The 6,973-nt window shown below is 47.6% G+C and overlaps 1 protein-coding gene across 3 annotated transcripts in view; it reads right to left on the minus strand.

Annotated features, from left to right (window-relative positions):
- Positions 1-6,437, minus strand: part of LOC135054762 (gastrula zinc finger protein XlCGF57.1-like) — a 96,830-nt gene extending 90,393 nt beyond the window's left edge. The window contains exon 1 of one of the 3 annotated variants that reach the window (XM_063958083.1): positions 6,313-6,437. The gene's annotated coding sequence lies outside the window, so the exon portion shown is untranslated. The remainder of the gene's footprint in view (positions 1-6,312) is intronic. The other 2 variants (XM_063958082.1, XM_063958084.1) reach the window with 2 other exon arrangements.
- Between the last annotated feature and the right edge of the window lie 536 nt (positions 6,438-6,973).

Consider the following 6,973-nt stretch of genomic DNA (forward strand, 5'->3'; position numbering starts at 1 on the left):
TGAGCCACGGCTGTGACGTTGTCGGACTGAATCAGAACCGGTAGGTCGCGAAGAAGATACTCCGCTTGTCGTAGGCCGTTGTATATGGCCCTCAATTCCAGCACGTTGATGTGTAGACAAGCCTCCTGGCTTGACCATAGTCCCTGAAAATATCTTCCTTTTGTGACTGCTTCCCATCCTCGGAGGCTCGCGTCCGTGGTCACCAGAATCCAGTCTTGAATGCCGAACCTGCGACCCTCTAGAAGGTGAGCACTCTGCAGCCACCACAGAAGAGACGACCTGGCCCTGGGGGATAGGCTTATCTTTTTATGTAGTTGCAGATGGGACCCTGACCACTTGTCCAGAAGGTCCCACTGAAACGTCCTCGCATGGAACCTGCCGAAGGGGATGGCCTCGTAGGCTGCCACCATTTTTCCCAGAACTCGAGTGCATTGATGAACAGACACTCTTTTTGGTTTTAGCAGGTCTATGACCATGTTCTGGAGATCCTGGGCTTTTTCCATTGGTAGAAAAACCCTCTTCTGTTCCGTGTCCAGATTCATGCCTAGGAATGATAGTCGAGTCGTTGGAATCAACTGTGACTTTGGCAGATTGAGAATCCAACCGTGTTGTTGTAACACTCTCAGGGAGAGCGACACGCTTTTCAGCAATTGATCTCTTGATCTCGCCTTTATCAGAAGATCGTCCAAGTACGGGATAATTGTGACTCCCTGCCTGCGCAGGAGCACCATCATTTCTGCCATCACTCTGGTGAAAATCCTCGGGGCCGTGGAAAGACCAAACGGCAACGTTTGAAACTGATAATGACAGTCCTGTACCGTGAACCTCAGGTACTCCTGATGAGGAGGAAATATGGGGACATGAAGGTAGGCATCCTTCACGTCCAGCGACACCATAAAATCCCCTCCCTTCAGACTGGATATCACAGCCCGGAGTCATTCCATCTTGAATTTGAACTTTTTCAAGTACAGGTTTAGGGATTTTAGATTTAAAATGGGTCTGACCGAACCATCCGGCTTCGGGACCACGAACAGGGTTGAATAGTACCCTTTTCCCTGTTGGACCAGGGGAACCTTGACAATCACTCGCTGTTGACCCAGCTTTTGAATTGCATCTAATACTACTTCCCTCTCCGAGGAAGAGGCTGGCAAGGCCGACTTGAAAAATCGGCGAGGGGGCACCGCTTCGAACTCCAGTTTGTAACCTTGGGATACAATTTCCAACGCCCAAGGATCCACGCCTGACCGAACCCAGACCTGGCTGAAGAGTCGAAGACGTGCCCCCACCGGTGCGGACTCCCTCACTGGAGCCCCAGCGTCATGCGGTGGATTTAGCAGAAGCCCGGGAGGACTTCTGCTCCTGGGAACTAGCCGAAGCAGGTGTTCTCTTACCTCTACCCTTACCTCTGGTGAGGAAAGAGGAGCCCCGACCTCTTCTGGACTTATGCGACCGAAAGGACTGCATCTGATATTGTGGAGTTTTCTTTTGCTGTGGGGAAACAAAAGGCAAAAACGTAGATTTACCCGCGGTAGCTGTGGAAACCAGGTCCGCGAGACCATCCCCAAACAAAACTTCACCCTTGTAAGGTAAAACCTCCATATGCTTCTTTGAGTCTGCATCACCCGACCATTGGCGGGTCCACAGAGCTCGTCTCGCCGAAACTGCCATGGCGTTGGCTCTGGAACCAAGCAGCCCCACGTCTCTTTGAGCGTCTCTCATATATAAGACTGCGTCTTTAATGTGACCTAAAGTCAGTAAAATGGTATCCTTGTCCAGGGTATCAATGTCAGCTAATAAGGTATCTGTCCACGCTGCAACTGCGCTACAAACCCATGCCGATGCTATTGCCGACCTGAGCAAAGCACCCGTATGTGTATAAATAGATTTTAAGGTAGTTTCCCGTCTATGATCCGCAGGATCCTTGAGGGTTGCGGTGTCTGGAGACGGTAGCGCCACCTTCTTGGACAGACGCGTTAAAGCCTTGTCCACCCTGGGCGAGGATTCCCACCGTAACCTGTCCTTTGCAGGGAAAGGATACGCCATAAGGATCCTCTTGGGAATCTGCAGTTTTTTGTCTGGAGTTTCCCAAGCTTTTTCAAATAATTCGTTCAGTTCATGAGATGGAGGAAAAGTTACCTCCGGTTTCTTTTCCTTATACATGCGCACCCTCGTGTCAGGGACAGAGGGGTCATCTGTGATATGCAAAACATCTTTTATTGCCATAATCATATAATGAATACTTTTGGCCACCTTTGGGTGTAACCTTGCCTCATCATAGTCGACACTGGAGTCAGAATCCGTGTCGGTATCAGTGTCTGCTATTTGGGATAGGGGACGCTTTTGAGACCCTGCCGGGCCCTGTGACCCCGTCAAATCCGTGGATTGACTCCCTGTTGTTTCCCTGGACTCAGCTTTGTCCATTCTCTTATGTAATAAGGTCACATTTGCATTTAAAATATTCCACATATCATACCAATCATGAGTCGGCGTTGCCGACGGAGACACCTCAATCATCTGCTCCACCTCCTCCTTGGATGAGCCTTCCGCTTCAGACATGCCGACACACGCGTACCGACACCCCCACACACACACAGGGATATATCTATAAGGGGACAGTTCCCCAACAAGGCCCTATGGAGAGACAGAGAGAGAGTATGCCAGCACACACCCAGCGCCAACTGACACTGGAACCAATTCCCAGATAAAGCGCTTTTATATATATTAACTGTGATATACACTCACTGCGCCTACATGTGCCCCCCCCCCCTCTTTTTCAGCCCTGTATCGCCGTTCAGCAGGGGAGAGTCCGGGGAGCCAGCTTCTCTGCAGATCACTGTGGAGAAAATGGTGCTGGTTAGTGCTGTGAGACCAAGCTCCGCCCCCTCCAGCGGCGGGCTTCGGTCCCGCTCAAATGTACAAATAATGGCGGGTATGTATATATCTACTGCCTCCGCAGCCCATATATTAAAAATGCCAGTCCAGAGGTTTATATTGCTGCCCAGGGCGCCCCCCCCCCCGCGCCCTGCACCCATCAGTGCCTGTCAGTGTGTGTAATGTGTGGGAGCAATGGCACGCACTTACCTCAGTGAAGATCTGAAGTCTTCTGCCGCCTTTGAAGTCTTCTTTCTTCTTATACTCACCCGGCTTCTATCTTCCGGCTCTGCTAGGAGGACGGCGGCGCGGCTCTGGGACGAACGGCGGGGGGAGACCTGCTTTCCGATCCCTCATGAGCTAATGGTGTCCAGTAGCCTAAGAAGCAGAGCCTATCACTTAAGTAGGGCTGCTTCTCTCTCCTCAGTCCCACGATGCAGGGAGCCTGTTGCCAGCAGTGCTCCCTGAAAATAAAAAACCTAACAAAATTCTTTTATCAGATAAAACTCAGGAGAGCCCCCCTGTAATGCACCCAGTCTCCTCTGGGCACAGAATCTAACTGAGGTCTGGAGGAGGTGCATAGAGGGAGGAGCCAGTGCACACCCATACTAAAAGTTCTTTATAGTGCCCATGTCTCCTGCGGAGCCCGTCTATACCCCATGGTGCTTACGGAGTCCCCAGCATCCTCTAGGACGTAAGAGAAAAGAACCTGTGGTGAGTGCAGCGAGCCACCAAGCCCGCAGCGAACCCGCAAAGGGACTCTTTCCGCTCACCCTGCTGCTGCCACACTGGCGGCCGGTATGCTGCTGTTGGTGTATTGATGACCGGCATCCCGGCTGCCTGTAAATCCTACTGAATCTGGAGGATGGTGTTACTTTGACCACCACATTTTTTTGCTTGTACCCAGTGGTGGTATTCTGATCTAAGAAATGTCTATCAATTATTTGTGAATCCCAAATTACTGTATATTACGTTTAAGTCCCTGGATAGCAACCAATATGTCATCTGTGTTGCCAGCTCTCCTGTTTGAATGAAGAGAGGTCTGTATATATGGCTATTCAGTAGAGCAGGGATGGGGAACCTTCGGCCCTCCAGCTGTTGTTTAACTACACATCCCAGCATGTCCTGCAAAAGTTTTAGCATCGCCAAATAGCAAAACTGTAGCAAGGCATGCTGATATGTGTAGTTCAACAACAGCTGGAGGGCTGAAGGTTCCCCATCCCTGCAGTAGAGAAATCAACTGCACACCAGCATAGCCTTCCTGTCTGTTGGCTCAGTAAAATCTAGTCCTTGTTGACTGAGTGGAGTATATACCCTCCTAGACTGGCAACTTTCCTCAACCGTCCACTAGGATGTGTTGTACTGTCCCACCTCTAAATGTCTCCTAGCCCTCTTTATAAATGGTAAACATTCACAGATAGGGTCATCTACCTCCACTGCCTCATGAATGTCTCCTTTCTCTTTGTATGTCCTGTCACGCCATATGAGAATTCTTCTGTCGCCCACAGAGCCAGATTAAGGGAGGGGCAACAGGGGTGGTCATCCAGGGGCCTCCACACAGCAGGGTGATCTGACAGGGCAACTGGGACAATGCCTGCCGCTGCTCAGGCTGCATACAGCGCAGCGGCAGCCATTGTCCAAGCCGGCCGGTCACCAAGCACGGGAGGTAAGGGAAGGCATGGAAAGGGGGGGAAGGCGCAGAGGTGTCAGACCTGGGGGGGGTGGGAGCAGCTTGCTCCCCCCAAAAAAAAATATGACAGAGGCAGAGAGGAGCACCAAAATGAACTTTTACTACACAAAACCACAAAACATTCTGGCGCTTCTGCAGGATCATGATCATGGGGGTACGCTGTGGAGCACTGTGCACATATTGGGGGGGGGGGGGAGGGGGGGTGTGGACAAGGCAAGGGGTCATTTTATCAGAGGGGTCCCACACAATCCTTAATCTGGCCCAGGTCGGCTTTGGTTGAAATTGGAGAAATTGATTCTATGGGGGGTATTCAATTACAGTGCATCTGGAAAGTAATCACAGGGCTTCACTTTTTCCACAATTTGCTATGTTACAGCCTTACTCCAAAATGGAATAAATACATTTTTTCACCTCAAAATTCTACACACAATTGCAGCCTCAAGTCTTTTTCAATATGATGCCACAAGCTTGGCACACCTATCTTTTGGACAGTTTCGCCCATTCCTCTTTGCAGCACTCAAGCTCCATCAGGTAAGAGCCATTTTCAGCGGACAGCTACAAATCCGTTCACACCTCACTCACCATTGAATGACTTTTACCAGTGTGTGCAGCCCAGGACTTACTCCTACAGTGCAATGAGAACGGGCTGATCGGGGCTGGAGCGGACATAACACACCCTCCCTGAAAGCGCTTTTGGGGCCACGCCTGCATTTTCCCTGACACTCCCAGAAAATGGCCAGTTACCACCCCCAAACGGCTTCTTCCAGATTAGAATTTTTGCACCAGCCTGTCGCTGGCCGGCGATGCATGATGTTGTTTCCCCGACGCGTTTTGCGGTGCATACGCATGCACAGTTATTACCTGATCGCCCGCTGTGCGAAAAAACAGCTGCGATCAGGTCTGAATCGGGCCCTCAGGCCCTCTATCACCACCATTTGCTCTCTATATAACCATTTCTTACAATACAACGTAGCATGATTACACTCATAACAGGAATAAACAATAGACCGATCACTTTTATAATGAAGTTAATAATTATAATTAATACATCTCATGCAAACTTCTGAACATTACAAAAAGAATACACAGAAATCAGCTTTGCAGTAATATAATATATAATAGAAATATAATATACAATAGGAAGACTGCTAATATTATTCTAGATTATTATAATACTATGTGATAGAATATGTTATATGTATATAAATATAGAGTAACAGTGATAGGAGGAATAGACCCTTTTGTAATGTGATATATGTATTGAATATAAATATTAGGCACAGACCTCCAATAATAATAGATACAAAATATAATATTTATACAATATGCAATAATAACACGAAGCTAAGAAATATATCTCCTATAATGTGATATCAAATGTATTGTGTACTATATAACATACAGCAGCAATGATATCAGGAAAAGACCCTCCTATAATGTGATATATGCAATATTTATATAATACACAATGATATAAAGAATAGACTCTCCTACACACTGTGTTGTAATATGCACTATATAATATACACCAATAACAATATCAGGAATAGACCCTCTTATGATGGGATTTAACAAGCACCATGTATATAACGTACAATAACAGTAATAGAGCATCCTATGATGTGATATATGTAGATAATCTGCAATAATACCACTGATGTCATGCACAGACCCTCCCATAATATAACATGTATATCATATACCATAATAAACCAATAACTCCCGCAATAAGAGTTAACCCCCTCTCTCACCAGCATATGACAGAGATCTATCTGGATAAATGGGACACATCAGCCGTTCTGTACTCCCTTTTGTGTTAGCCAGGCCTGGACCGGAAGTGGTTATCCTTCTGTCGTTTACATCCCGGTCTGCGTTCCACGGCTTTTCCGGGTTCTGCGTTCCACAACCCTGTGTCTTCGGCTTCTGCGTTCCACTCTGCGCATGCGCAGTGCGCTCCGCTCTCTGACAGCCTGCCGGATGCTGCGTTCTAGGCGCCTTGCCGAAAAAGCCGAAAGGCTGGGCTTCTTCTACCTTTCAGCCCCAGTATTAGTAATAGTTCTCTATATACTAATAGAATTTATTTATGTACCAATTCAGACCAGCACCATTTACCTATGACAGGTAGGTGCTACAAACATGGTAGTAAAAAAAACCTTATTACAAGAGATGAATATAATATAATGTTATTAATATTCCCAGCTGTGGCCTTGCTGGCCCAAAAAACAAGATGCACAGTGCTTCTTTGCAATAAAGAAAAGCACCAGCACAGAGAGTTACCTCTAGTCACCTATATAATTACACAATTATGTATTACAGTAGCTTCCGCTCAGGATGTTTCTTCAGATAGATATATACAGTAGGTCAGTCTATTGCTCTATATATCAGGGGCGGTTTAAGAAAGGAAAGGGCCTG

Source organism: Pseudophryne corroboree, chromosome 3 (assembly GCF_028390025.1).
Source record: "Pseudophryne corroboree isolate aPseCor3 chromosome 3, aPseCor3.hap2, whole genome shotgun sequence".
Lineage (NCBI taxonomy): Eukaryota > Metazoa > Chordata > Amphibia > Anura > Myobatrachidae > Pseudophryne > Pseudophryne corroboree.